Below are 15,725 nucleotides of genomic sequence, written 5' to 3'. Positions count from 1 at the left end.
TGTAGTTTTCATTTCAGTTATTGTATTGTTCATCTCTGTTTGTTTGTTCTTTAATTCTTCTAGGTCTTTGTTAAACATTTCTTGCATCTTCTCGATCTTTGCCTCCATTCTTTTTCCGAGGTCCTGGATCATCTTCACTCTCATTTTTCTGAATTCTTTTTCTGTAAGGTTGCCTATCTCCACTTCATGTAGTTGTTTTTCTGTGGTTTTATCTTGTTCCTTCATCTGGTACATAGCTGCCTGCCTTTTCATCATGTGTGTCTTTCTGTGAACGTTATTTCTTACTTCTTAATAGTAGACATGGCATGCAAATCTGCCAAGGTTTCTTCAAGGTGAGGCTCTATTAGCTGTTGAAAGGCAAGGAAATCCTTCTATCTCTAATTTGATTTTTACATAATGTTTTGGCATTTGACTATTCAATTAAACTCTCCTTTCTTCCCTAGCTCTAAAGAGGTAGCTTTTACACTTCAGAAATAAAGTTTAAGGCTCCAAATGTCAAAGGTGAACAAGTGTATCAAAGTAACTGCATTAATTTCTGTTACTTACATATTCACATCTAAGGAAGAAAATGTCATAACCTAGTTTATAAATATGAACAACCTTTTAAATTAAAGATAAATCATCTTTGCATCTGTACTTAAAAGTCAACAACACCATAGGTGAGCATCTGACCATAATTTGTTCATCAATAATTTATTAGTTATCAGTATTACTGGCTCAGTCCCTTGAGCACTTGGAAATAAGGGAAATGAGATTGCTTGTTCAGAATCAAGAATTTAGGTCCACATCAGGAGGACATGAAAAGTTATTTTAAAGAGGAAAAATGCCTTTTAGATTTGCAAAATTTGGCTATAATCAGACTAAAGATATTAATCTAGTGAAAAGACTGTAAGTCAGATGGGAGTTGACCAGGTGTGAAAGCATATAAAAGGAAGCTTGCAAAGGCACACCACAGCATGGAAGAGAAAAGCACCAAAAAGCAGTAACATGAATAAAATATTTTAAGTGTATGTATAATTAATGAATTAAAAAAACTATGCTTATAAAGTCTAAAAATTTTAATCATGTACCAAAGTAAAAATCATAGAATCATAAATATTTACATTTGAGAAGAACTCAAGGGGCATATGGCCTACCTTCTCCTCAATAATCCTCTTTCAGAAACATCCAAGAACACCTTCAGTTTTTGTTCTCTGCCCAGCAAGCTGCCCTCTCCCCTTTGGACTGAAGATGTCAATGTGCCCGTCGATTCTGTCAGTTCATTTCTGACCCACCGTAAAAGTAGCACACATAAAACCAACATTTATTCACTAGTTAGATGAGTTGTTTCCTAAAATAAATGGCAGAAATGGTTCATGTAAACAGAGTTAAAAGTAGGGATTATTTTCAGACACTCTGCTGGAGTTTTGGATTTGGGTGGCCTCTGGGGGAGAAGGGTGTATTCTCTTGATTTTCCCATTGCTCCTTTCCCCAGGCTATGTAGTGGTGGCAGGAACTTTAGACTGAGTGCAGGAAGGCACTGGCCTTGAGACGAGTAAAGTACCCATCACACTAGAGGTTATATTAGCCTACTCATCACTGGTTTGCCATCAACTCTATGAGGAGCATGATACTACTTGTTTTTCATAACCATGTCATGTAATTTTCACAGCATGCCTTCAAGGTAGTTTTATTAGCAGCCAGCCATGGAGATATTAAGAACCTTGTCCGTGATCATTGTTTAGAGTTTATATTTGAACACAGGGCTACCCGGCTGCAAATGTCAGGGGAGACACTAGCTGCCATGACAACATTCTCTTAGTCTCCTTTCACCAATGCCTGGCTCTCCTCTCATTGCCCACCTGCATGGCTCTGCCCACAATCTCTTAGTTCTTTTCCTCTTATAAGGCTTATTACAGTTCATATTATTTTTTTAAAATCACGCATTTATTATATATATACTACTGAAAAACTTGAAAATACAGATAAATAACAACAAAAAAGAATACCCAAAACAAAACAAAAATTGCTTAAACTGTAGTGCTACTACCCAGAGATAGCCATTGTTAACCATTGCTATACTGATACAACTTTAGGTTGCTTCTGTTTTTCTGAACACATTCGTAAATAGCATCATATTATAATACTGCTCTATATCCTGCATTTTATTATCATTTTTCCATTTCTGTAAGTAGACATGTTCATCACTATGTGTGTCTGGGTTTTTGAAACTGTTATATTAATTGAACTTTGCATCAAGTGTCTCAGTTCACTACTTTTAAAAATTATTTGTTTCTGAGTATAATATATTTTTAGTATTAAAAAAACTGTAGTAATTATATCATGTAGCAACTGAAAGCCTCCCTTGTGGTTTGGTTAGTGTACATACAATTCTTTATTTGATTTCCTTCAAAGTAGTTTTTTTAAAAAAAATGAATTTATTTATTTTTTACTACGTTGTGTCTTCGTTGCTGCACACGGGCTTTCTCTAGTTGCCGTTGTGGTGCGCGGGCTTCGCATTGTGGTGGCTCCTCTTGGTGCAGAGCACGGGTTCTAGGTGCGTGGGCTTCAGTAGTTGTGGCTTGCGGGCTCTATAGTGCAGGCTCAGTAGTTGTGGCTCATGGGCTTAGTTGCTCTGTGGCATGTGGGATCTTCCTGGACCAGGGCTTGAACCCATGTCCCCTGCATTGGCAGGCGGATTCTTAACCACTTGCACCACCAGGGAAGTCCCTCAAAGTAGTTTTGATATTGGTGGATGTTTCTCTTTGAAGATTTCTTTATGTCAACAGATACTCCAGTAATCTGAGAGATTTGGGTATGTATACAAGGATAGAAGAAGTGTGCCTTGGTACTTATATATTTTAATTAGGGGAAAAATTCTTATTTATTTTGTAAACAAATAGAGATTGTGGTTGAAAAAAATAATGTTTTCTTAGTGTACATTTATCCAAAGTTAATTGGTGAATTTATTAAAAATTAAAGTCTTTTAACCAAATGTAAATTAAAATTCTCAGTTTTTATTGTCTCTTTAAAATTACTCATCATACAATACTTTCAGCCTCTTAAAAATGTTAACTAATCGTACTATTTCAAATATTTTATAAACAAAGCACTGCTCTAGAACACTGCTGGTGAAATATACAGCTCTACATTTGGAAGTTAAATGTATTAGAGAAATATAATGTGAGCCACGATACAAGCCACATAAGTACTTAAAACAGTAGAAACAGTTAAAGCAAACAAACAAAAAAACCAAAACCAGATGACAATCATTAATCTTAATAGTATATTTTATATATGACCCAGTATATCCAAAACATTATTATGTCAATACTTAGTCAAATAAAAAGTTTTACATCCTTTTATTTGATTGTAAGATGTTTTACATTCTTTTTTTTGTATTGTCTTCTAAATCTAGTATATATTTTGCATTTGCAGCACATTTTACTTTGTACTTAGACACATTTTGAGTGCCCAATAGCTACATATAGCTAGTGTCCATTATATTGAAAGGCACAGCCCTAGACATCAACAACTGTTGATGTAATAATAATTAGCTATATAGATTTAAGACTAAAGTACAAATTCTGAATCCAAACTTTAAACAATCTAGATAAAAACAGTGATTTGCCACGTATTTTTCTTGGGTATGCATTTATGAGGCAATTGGCTCTGGTTAGAAATCCAAGCTAAGTTCAAGCAAAAAGTTAACTAATTAATCTCAATGCAAAATTAGCCTGGAGCACCAATTACTGATTATGTCATGACAAGTACATAGTATATATCTCATATGTTGTTCTGTGATTGATTGGGATTATAAGACGTTGGTCTTTTAGCATTATGCTCTGACTCACCCAGCTGGTCTTGGATATATTTCCAACAGGACACTGAAAAACTTTGGTAGATTGATAATTATTTGTATGAGATGACCATTTTTTGTTAGGAAACCAGAGTTTGGTGATATCTATAGAAAGATATGGGGCTTAGGACAGAAGACATGGAGAATATGCCAATATCCAGATTTCATTTAATCTGTATTCCATTACAGTAAACAGAGGATTGGGAATTTTTGTTCAAGGAGATTGGAGAAGTAAGCACTCTGCTTTATTAGAGGACACCTTATAATTTAATGGATAGGATTTGTAATTCTGTTACTGCTTATCTATACAAAGGATAGAATATTTCTTTGGGTAAATTGGAGTGCTTTTAATTCATCTTTGTATCCTCTTTAGATAACATATTTGGAAATGAGTGAAAAACAGTAGTAATTAATGTTAATAATATATAGCTATCTCCTTTCTTAAAAAATAAAATAATGAACACAAATCTCACATATTAAAAAAGTGACCTTTTAACAATAAAAACAGAAGAAAGAAAACACACACACACACACACACACTCATACACAGGGAAGAGTAAGGAACATGAGAATAATACTCCAAAATATTCATTCCCTAAAAAACATATTCCGCAAAGAGAAGAGAAAATCTGAATTCAGTTGAGAACTATTTTTAATCAGACTGTGTGAAAAGTAAATGATTTGATAGTAAGTCCACAGATGAGCCAGACTAAATTGGTTGACTTAATCAGTCCTTTACTACCTGTAAATGATAAGTTCTTTTTTCAAACAGCTGAAATATTTAATTGAAAAATATTCATAATGAATGCTTTATTGCACCCCTTCTTAACTCCAGCAATCCTTTCAGAGTTTTGAGTTTACAGAATCAAATTATTAAAATCATGTTTCCTGTTTGACGAAACTGAAATGGTAAAGCACCAACATTAATGAGAGCATTTTCCTTAGCATAGAAGTTCAGCCGTATTTATTTACTATTTACCATACAGTTTCTCAATAAGAAGCATTTCTCACCTTATTTATTAGCTCATTAAGAAAAATATGGTTTGATTTTTATCCTGCATACATAAAGATTGCTTCTCCCACTTACTTCAGATGATGAAAAAAGATGTCTCCTGGCTGGATGAAGGTGATGAATCTCTCGTTTATGTTTTATAGTTATAGCTTTATGATTAGAGAAAGAAAAAGAAGTAGGGAAATACACAAAACACTAGATCTTGAAGAGCTCAAAGGGAAAACAACAGAACACTTCAAAGCCAGGAATAGAAAAATTTTAGAGCAAAATGCTAAAACAGATTATAAGGAATTTAGAAACTAATACGAATATTTAGAAATTAAACAGTACTTTTCTTGTGATGGTAAGGAAAGTTATATTTAACAGGTTTTCATTCTCTCTTTTTATTCTTCCTCTACTCTGTGATCTACATGACTACACATACCCACAGCTTGCAAAAATCTTTTATGAATAGTTCTGTCAAAATAGGTTACTTCAAGTTGAACAAAATAAAAATCTTAAATTTGAATGCACAGTAAGAAATCATTTCCAGAATTGTGTTCTGTGGAACAACACTACCACTAAAAACCCAGGAGAAAAAGGCCTCTGTGGTCAAAGTTTGGGGAATGCTATATATATTTCTCTTCTGCAGATTTACAATGGGCTTTTTCATATTAAGGTTCTGATAAATCCTGTAGTAAAGACGTTGTATAGCCTAATATTTTTCAAATTTATTTAAACAGGAAGGCTGTTTAAAATCTAGCATCTTGTGGAACAAATGTTTAAGAGAAAAAATGTTTGGGGAAATGCTACTGTAGATCCATAGTATTTACTTTGGTTACAGCTCCAAGGTAAATTTTGAGTATTATCAAATTCATAAAACCCAGAAATTAAGAAACTAAGAAACAGATGTTTGGGGATTAGCTAGGCTAGCAAGGTAACTTGCTTATCAAAACCAACATCACAGCCCATGAGATATAAATTTATGCTAGATGCTTTCATTACAAGATCTTTGTTTCTCCAGATGTTTATGTCTCAGAAGAGCCATATGGTAGTAATGCCTTTTTTTTTTTTTAATTTTTAAAACAAGCTCTGGCCAATTTTATTAAAGAAAAATTGTGCACGATTTACTTTTCACCAGTCTGTTCTCGCATGCCTCTAATAATATCAGAATCACCTGGATCAATGATAGCCAGTGTGCATACTCTGTAGTATTTTCAACACACTGTGCCCAATTCAATATTATTGCCACTGTAGTGACGGACACCAGTTTTGGCCAACATGGCATAATACTCTATTTCAGATTTCCTCAAGGCTGGCCAGTTGTTGGCAAGGATGACCTGTTTCGCTTTGCCGTGTCCGATCATTTTCAGAGTCTGCTTGTACCCCAGCACGTACTTTCCACTTTTCGTAACCAGATAGAGCCCAGAGTTGATCGACTCCAGTGACTTCTCCATCTTCTTTGTGGCCACCATCTTCCTGCCTTAGTTGTGGGATGCCCCCAACCAAGAGCAGCCACCAAGATGGCCGGAGAGTGAGAAAGGGGTAGTAATGTCTTTATTCTCATTATAGTTGAATAAATCATGGAAATTTTGTGATCACTGATAAGTAGTTGGAACTGCAAATAATAAGTCTATGATAGCCAAGGATTAGAGATGCAGCATAGTCACTTAATAACTGTGTGACGTAGCTGTTTACCATCTCTGTCGCTAAGTTTTCACATCCATGAGTTGGGGTAATAGTAGTTCCTACCATGTAGAGTTTTATAAAAATTAAATGAGTTAGTACTTGTTAAAGTTCTTAGAACAGTAGTTTGATAAGTGCTATTTAAGGATTGCAAAATGAAACATAAAATACTTTCTTCATCAGTCTTAGCCTGAACATGGATGTCACAGATATGGATTTGTAAACTGTGGGCAGCAGTTTTGTGTCCCCATGAGTGGTAGGAAAATGGAAAGGAAGAGAAAGAGAAACAGGAAGGCTACCCAGTGCATCAAATGCATCAACTGCTCCACTTCCACACATTTGAGAAAATTTTTATTTTTTTGTCATTTGTGGGGTTTGGTTTGTTTGTTTAAATGTGGTCTTAAGACCAGCATCAGAAACTAAAGTTTAACAGACACTTCCAGTGGTTCTCAAACATACTGGAGTTTAAGAACCTCTACAAAAAAAACAACATAAAGAGTTCAGGTAAATAACATATTGGTTGACATTCAGGAGCAGAAAGAGGAAAAAATACTATGTGTTGGCATCTCCACATGGTCCCCACGAGCCGCCTGTGTCCCTGATGGTTTTACACTTGTGATTTTAAGAGGTTATGGTCTTTTAATAAACTGATCTTTTTTTAAATTAAAAAAAAAGAACCTCTACCAGACACAGTTCAAAGTCTATAACTGTGCAGGGCTTCTTATGGTTGGCCTCATCTAGTCTGCTCAGGTTCACACCGTCAGTTTGCCCAAGTAACACAAATCTGAAAACCGATGGCTTAACTAAAACTACTTAAGGCATTTCCCCTCTGATGGTGGGAGAGAAGTCTGTGATAGACTGTGTAGGGTCCACAGAGCTGTTCTCTCCTATCTCGGGGCTGCAGGCTCCTTGCATCTTTCTGCTCAACCATCCTCAGCACTTGCTTGTTACCTTGTGGTGATGTGGCGTTGTCCTTCCTCTGGGCATCATGTTTACATTCCAGGCAGGGAGAACAGGAAGGGAAAAGGGCAAAAGGCCCATCCCAGCTGAGCCTGCTCTGCTTTTAAGGAGTTTGCCTGGAGCCTCGTTTGACAAGGAACACTTTTAACTCACTGACCAGGCCTGGGCTGCACTGCTGTTCTTCACCCTCATTTGCAAGGAAGGCTAGGGAATGTCGTGTTTTCACTGGGCACATTTTTATGCCCAACAAAACTGCAGTAGGCTCTTTGACATACTCAACATTCCAAGCTTAAAAAAATGATGTTTTCTCAGCCTCCATGCCTCTGTGTATACAATTCACTTGAACAAGACTGCCCTTCCTCACTTAAATATTTTATGACCTTCTCTTCCTTCAACATCAATGCACGTTATCCATCCCTCTGTGAAGGATTCCAATCTCACCCCCAACACCCACCCCGTGTCATATTCATAATCCTTTATTATGGCACTATCATGTACACTAAGTCAGTAGACTGGCATCACTTTGAAGGCCAAGATATATGGCTTATGCCCGGAGGCCAACTACAGCAGTTAACTCACAGTAACTGCTTTAATAACGTTTTCTGAATGAATGAATGAACAAATGAACATATGAAAATTTGAATGAACAACTGAACTTATGAATGAATAGCGGAGCATTGCTGTTTTGGGGTAATGACTTCTATTAGACTCTGCTATTCATTTGTACTCATTCAGGGAAATACTTGCTATATATTTGGGAAGATATTATATTATGAAATTAAATGAAAGTAAGGAGGAGTATAGCAAAAACAATAAATACGTGAGCTCCTCTAATAGAGAACCTATGTTTATTACCTTTCGTCTCTATTGCTTCACCCCATGAAGGGTTTGATTCATAGTAGGTTTTTAATAAATGCTGAATGAATGAGCATTGAATTAAAAGGAAAAGAGAGAATAATGAAAGAATTAGCAGGCTGCTTTCATTTCTTAAAATTCCAGCAGTATCTTTTTTTTTTTTTTACATCTTTATTGGAGTATAATTGCTTTACAATGGTGTGTTAGTTTCTGCTTTATAACAAAGTGAATCAGTTATACATATACCTATGTTCCCATATATCTTCCCTCTTGTGTCTCCCTCCCTCCCACCCTTGCTATCCCACCCCTCTAGGTGGTCACAAAGCACCGAGCTATCTCCCTATGCTATGAGGCTGCTTCCCACTAGCTATCTATTTTACATTTGGTAGTGTATATATGTCCATACCACTCTCTCGCTTTGTCACAGCTTACCCTTCCCCCTTCACATGTCCTCAAGTCCATTCTCTAGTAGGTCTGTGTCTTCTTTCCCATCTTGCCCCTAGGTTCTTCATGACTTTTTTTTTCTTAAATTCCATATATATGTGTTAGCATACGGTATTTTTCTTTCTCTTTCTCACTTACTTCACTCTGTATGACAGACTCTAGGTCCATCCACCTCATTACAAATAGCTCAATTTCATTTCTTTTTATGGCTGAGTAATATTCCATTGTATATATGTGCCACATCTTCTTTATCCATTCATCCGATGTTGGACACTTAGGTTGTTTCCATCCCCTGGCTATTGTAAATAGAGCTGCAGTGAACATTTTGGTACATGACCCTTTTTGAATTATGGTTTTCTCAGGGTATATGCCCAGTAGTGGGATTGCTGGGTCATATGGTAGTTCTATTTTTAAGGAACCTCCATACTGTTCTCCATAGTGGCTGTACCAATTCACATTCCCACCAGCAGTGCAAGAGTGGTCCTTTTTCTCCACACCCTCTCCAGCATTTATTGTTTCGAGATTTTTTGATGATGGCCATTCTGACTGGTGTGAGATGATATCTCATTGTAGTTTTGATTTGCATTTCTCTAATGATTAATGATGTTGAGCATTCTTTCATGTATTTGTTGGCAGTCTATATATCTTCTTTGGAGAAATGTCTATTTAGGTCTTCTGCCCATTTTTGGATTGGGTTGTTTGTTTTTCTGTTATTGAGCTGCATGAGCTGCTTGTAAATTTTGGAGATTAATCCTTTGTCAGTTGCTTCATTTGCAAGTATTTTCTCCCATTCTGAGGGTTGTCTTTTGGTTTTGTTTATGGTTTCCTTTGCTGTGCAAAAGCTTTGAAGTTTCATTAGGTCCCATTTGTTTATTTTTGTTTTTATTTCCATTTCTCTAGGAGGTGGGTCAAAAAGGATCTTGCTGTGATTTATGTCATAGAGTGTTCTGCCTATGTTTTCCTCTAAGAGTTTGATAGTTTCTGGCCTTACATTTAGGTCTTTAATCCATTTTGAGCTTATTTTTGTGTATGGTGTTAGGGAGTGATCTAATCTCATACTTTTACATGTAGCTGTCCAGTTTTCCCAGCACCACTTATTGAAGAGGCTGTCCTTTCCCCACTGTACATTCCTGCCTCCTTTATCAAAGATAAGGTGACCGTATGTGCGTGGGTTTATCTCTGGGCTTTCTATCCTGTTCCATTGATCTATATTCTGTTTTTGTGCCAGTACCATACTGTCTTGATTACTGTAGCTTTGTAGTATAGCTGAAGTCAGGGAGCCTGATTCCTCCAGCTCCGTTTTTCGTTCTCAAGATTGCTTTGGCTATTCGGGGTCTTTTGTGTTTCCATACAAATTGTGAAATTTTTTGTTCTAGTTCTGTGAAAAATGCCAGTGGTAGTTTGATAGGTATTGCAGATCTGTAGATTGCTTTCCAGCAGTATATTATTAACATCATTGTTCTGAGCAAAAAATTTTAGGGTACAATAGATAAGTAATAGTAACAACAATTATTGCTCAAAATAATGATATATAGGAAGCTGGTATTTTTAACTTCTTTTAAGATATGTAGGGTAACTGCATCGAACATTGAAGCTTAAACTTTGCATTTTTATAACCACACATATGACATAACTTTGTAGCTACACACTATTAGGATTTAATTATGAAAACCAGTGCCTTCACACAGAAGTACATTTGGGAAGAATTTTTTCTGTCATTTAGGAAAAAGAAGTATTCTATCTAATTCATGCATAATAAATCCAGATACTTAATTTTCAAATATTAAAGTGGTGGGTCTTAATTTGCTCTGCAAAATCTGGTTTACAGCAGGAGAAGACTGAGACTTAGCCTCTTTGTAAGATAATACTGATGAGAGGCTGGCTTTATGTGTAAGGAGGATGTGCTCTCTTTCAATATGCCAAGGGCCAAAACCTGGGGACTCCAGTTCTTAGAGTGCCCAGTCCACTGTTAAAATTGGGAAGAAGAAGGGTAGCTAGAGAAAAAAAGCTTACCCCTTTTTCATGTCCAGGGACTGGGAAAAAGAAAATGGAAATCAGAAGTAGGATATCAAGGTTAACAGATATTTGGTCCTGTCTAAAGTGTCCATAAGACATTTGGCCCATACCAAAAGGTCTTTAATATTTGGTCCTGTCCAGAATCATTTGGCACAGACCAAATATGCTCATGGACATTTTGGATAGGACCAAACTTCAAGGACCCTTTGGCATGAACCACATGTCTTACGGATGTTTTGGACAGGACCAGATTTTAAGGACATTTTTGTGTGGACCAAATGTCTTATGACAGTTTTAGATAAGATAAAACATCCGTCAAGGGGATATCAAGTTTTGCTCTCTTCCTGAATAGGACTCAAAGAGTAAGGCATGTTCTAGAAGTTGAGAGAAAGAGCAAGGCAAGGTGCTTTTCCCTATCCCCCTACTTTCAAACTTTGGGAAGGAGCCATGTTGGTGTTGGCCTCATAGTAACCTGGAAAGGTGGCTCCTGCTTCCCTGAAGTTTAGAGTTTCTGAGCCACCCTCAGTTCCGTGTATCACAGACACTGATTCAAGAACCACTGTGACTGGGCAACAGAGGCTGGGGGTAAACAGCTAGGCCAGCAAGCCAAAGGGAGGATCCAGCAGAGACTCTGCTGCTAGCTCTAGGTTTACATAAGGCACTCAAATTGAAAGGTAGAATAATATAAAAGCACGGGGAACAATGCCAGATTTGAATTTCACCAGGAATAATCTCCATCAGCAAATTTTTATATATGAATCTATTATGCATAGGAAAGCAAACTATTTGTCTTTCTGAGAATGATTTGGCTGAATTGGGCATAGACACTGAAGACATGGAACACTAATACTGCCATGTGTTGGAATTTATTTTATTAAGGAGAGTATGCCAGTACTTCAGATTTTATCAGGTAGATAAATATGAAATAATAAACAGGTGCTTTGCTTTTTTATCTTGCTTTGCTTTCTAGAAGTGGCCAAAGGGAGAGCAGGCAGGAGGGGAACTAGAAGCGATTTTGATGGGAAAGACACATTTCTCATCATATATTTGAAAACACACTTTATGTGAATGACATATGACACCCTATTCTGTATCATCAAGGAATTAACAATTGAGCTAAAGAAATTTGTTTAGGAACATAAACCTATGATCGTAGTAGCAAAAGGGAGTGCTATTGCAAAAACTTATTGGATGATCAAGGATTTAGATGCAAGGTTATTAAGCAGTTTGGAGGAGAGTTCAGTATCAGAGAAGGCTCTAAGAAAGGAAGCAGGATTGATTCTTTTCTTAAAGATTATACAGCAACTTGATTAGAAGAAAAACATAGAAAGGCATGGTGAGTAGATGTGAACATTCTAGGGCTGTCCAAGTAGCATTTGCAGAAGCATAAAAAAAGAAAAATTATCCTTTTCGGATACTTCTGGGGACTCCATGGCTGTGCTTAGGACATAACAGGAGGTAGATAGATGCAGATCAAACTGGTCATAAAAAGCTAAAAAGAGTAGTTTATTCTTTGGGAGAGAAACACTGCAGATTCACTGTAGGTTCTTGAGCAAGATGTTGGTGCCAGAAATGGAGTTCTGGGTATATTTATCACAAGGGAGAGATTAGCAAGAAAGTGAGGAGGGTGCTATCGAACTCAGTGTATGGATGGGGGCAGAAGCAATGAAAAATTAAGAGAATTAAAGAATTGTCAGAATTTAATGACAGAAATATTAAATAGGGTGACTGTTAACCCTGGTTTCCCAGGAACAACCAGTTTATATCTGTTGTGTCCATGTAGTTATTGATAGCACTCCTTTCACTTAGAAAATCAATTATAGTGTCATTTTATATATGGGAGAAGAGCCCAGGCAGCTGTGATGATGAAACTGCCTTGCAGCACCTCTGACAAGTACAGGGAAAATGGGCATCCAGAATGGAGAAGAATTTCATTTTTGACCTGATTAGAGGAAGGAGTAGCAGGATTTCAATGTATAAATGCCCAGTAGACAGTTAAGATAAAAGACAAACTGAGACGTGCATTCCAGAAATTGATTTCATAGTTATCTGCAGACTTCTTTAGAAAAAGCCAGTTTGTACAAAGCTCTACATTTTGATTCTGTATATGAGAAGATGGACTGAACAGGGAATTAAAGACATCTAGCACAATCTACCAGAAGTCCATATACCACCAAAGGTCAAAAGTGAAAGACTATCATTCAGTGGAAATTTTCAATAAGAGTTTGACTGAAGGAGTCCCATGCTTTCCTCAATTTAACATTCCATCTTACTTCCCACTATTCCTCTTCATAAGTATCTGAATCTAGATGATTGTATCCAGACTAATTTGTCACTACCTGATATTAATACTGGATTCCCCTCTCCTCTTTGCCCTGGGTGTCTGTTACACCACACTCGCCCCCATTTTTTCCACCTCTCCCTTCCTAAGAGCCTTTCCTTAGCTTCTCCACATGCCCATTTCCTACCAGTGCTTTAATGCTCGTTAATTTCAAACTTCCCTGTGAAGTTTTCTTGGCAACACCAAGACTTCACTCAGTAGTATGACCTCATAGCACTTAATATATTTAATGCTAATTGGATTCCTATTTTAATCACATATTTGCATCATGATATCCATTTTTCTATGGTGTTATATGATCTATAACTATTCAACCATTCTATTATTTAACTTTCTATACATATCTAATTTTCTCAAGGATATATGCCTTTTGAAAGTGGGGTTGCCGTCCTTCTCTTGATTTGGTGCTAGTCTGTATTTCTCAAAAACAAAGCAAAACAAACAAAGCATTTTAATGCTTTTTATACTAATGAATGAATTCAAATCTTAACACTATTGCTAATGCATTTTCCGAATATTATTTCAACCTTTACTACAAATTATGTCAATTATATCCCTTACCAAACTTACTAGAATCATCATAATCTTGAGAGATTCTGGTAATTTGAAGGCATTTGACACAAAACATGAGTTCTTTCACTTGTTTTAAAGACATTTTTTACTGGACATATAATAATAGTATCATTTACATTTAAAAATCATATTTATTTAACCTGCTACTTCATGTCATATAATACAGTATAGTGAAGTAAACAGAATATGTTCTGTTTATTTTCAGAAAACAATCCAAATTTAGAGCTGTATATTTCACCAAATTAACAAGGATACAAACTGATTCACATTTCCAAGGTGGCAGTGGCACTGAGTTCAGGGTGTGATTTTCTTTCCTATTCCTTGTGAATGTATTGATGAGCTTTAATTATTTAATCATTGAACAAACCTGAGATTTTTGTTGCTCTCCCATGTCTACCACTGCTACAAGTGCATTTACAACTAGCAATCTCATAAATTGTTAAATAGAATGGCACCCCTTTGTGATAACACAGGAGGTGTGAAAAAGGACAGCTTCCAGTTTTACAGAGAAACTCTGAAGGGTTATAATGAATCGAGGGTCAGAATTTGCACCATGATATATATAAAACAAACTATGGAGAGAGTTATTATATTAAGATTTCATTGATTTTTCAAAGGTACCTCACAAATTCTGAATGTAGGTATTTCTTGCATTATCTGTTTAATACAAGCTTTAGAACATAGACTGTGTCCCTGGATACAGCCAGTGTAGGTTGATCAAGAAGTTAACCTTCATGGCCTTCATCAACAACAACTTCCATGAGAGTAGGTGTAATTTACTGAACATCCATCCATCTTGACCTCCAGAAACATGAGTAATGTTCTTATATTTTTAATTTGCCCTTAGTCTGTATGTTAAAGAGCCTGTGTAAGTACGTGGAAATTAAATGAGTAGAAATGTATGCCTGAAATTCAAATAGTGGCATGGGAAAATATTTTTACTATACTAGATACATCTCTGATGTCTTCAGGGGAAATTGAATAGTATTTTATTGACTAAGATCAAACAATCTCTAATTACCACCCAGAGGCACAAAGTGAAATTGCAGCAAGTACAGGCAGCATTCGGTTGCATCACATAGGCAAGCACTATTCTAGTATGTGCCCAGGCATATCCTTGGGAGCTCACACAAGGTTTACCAGAAAGTCCATCCCAACAGGCATTATATAGGAAGGTCTTTGTTGCCCTTCTCTGCCATGTCCGAGTTTGTTTCTTTTTACATTTGAGGTCCTCAACAAATTTCAATTAACTGGAAGGCAGAAACTAGGCTGTTCTGGTTAACTGAAGTACACAGTTGTTGTTTTTTTTTCCAACTTATATAAAGTATTTATATAACCTGTCAATCCATTATCTATACTAGTAACTGCAATATCCTGAATACACATGAGTCTTTTTGGCATGATTCTTATGGTCTGCATGTTTTATTCTCCTGTATGTAAATCTTCAAGATGTCCCTATTTCCTGCTGGATAAAATGCACAAGTCCTACCCTGAGACAGAAGGAACTTCCTCCAGCGTCTGCCTCCAGCCTGCATTTCCTGAGATGCTCCACCTCAGGCCCTAAACTCTAGCCTTATAAAATTAGCTTCAATTCCTGAGTGTGCCGTGTCTTTCACAATCTTGTGGCTTTGTCCATGGAGTCAGAGTGATTTTTTTTTTTTAAGAAGATGTTGGGGGTAGGAGTTTATTAATTAATTTATTTATTTTTGCTGTGTTGGGTCTTCGTTTCTGTGCGAGGGCTTTCTCTAGTTGTGGCAAGTGGGGGCCACTCTTCATCGTGGTGCGCGGGCCTCTCACTGTTGTGGCCTCTCTCGTTGCGGAGCACAGGCTCCAGATGCGCAGGCTCAGTAGTTGTGGCTCACGGGCCTAGTTGCTCCGCGGCATGTGGGATCCTCCCAGACCAGGGCTCGAACCCGTGTCCCCTGCATTAGCAGGCAGATTCTCAACCACTGCGCCACCAGGGAAGCCCCAGAGTGATTTTTAAGATTACAAATTCAGGGCTTCCCTGGTGGCCCAGTGGT

General features: G+C 36.8%; 1 long non-coding RNA gene and 1 pseudogene across 2 annotated transcripts in view; one reads left to right on the top strand and one right to left on the bottom strand.

Annotated features, from left to right (window-relative positions):
* LOC307194142 overlaps window positions 1-15,725 on the top strand; it is a 168,250-nt gene that overhangs the window by 17,949 nt on the left and 134,576 nt on the right. The window lies entirely within an intron of this gene.
* On the bottom strand, window positions 5,563-6,304 carry LOC307194654 (large ribosomal subunit protein eL30-like; annotated as a pseudogene). Its single transcript has one exon. The product of its transcript is annotated as a large ribosomal subunit protein eL30-like (transcript).

The sequence above is a fragment of the Stenella coeruleoalba genome, assembly GCF_951394435.1.
Source record: "Stenella coeruleoalba genome assembly, chromosome: 11".
Lineage (NCBI taxonomy): Eukaryota > Metazoa > Chordata > Mammalia > Artiodactyla > Delphinidae > Stenella > Stenella coeruleoalba.
This window is presented reverse-complemented; position numbering and strand designations above follow the sequence as displayed.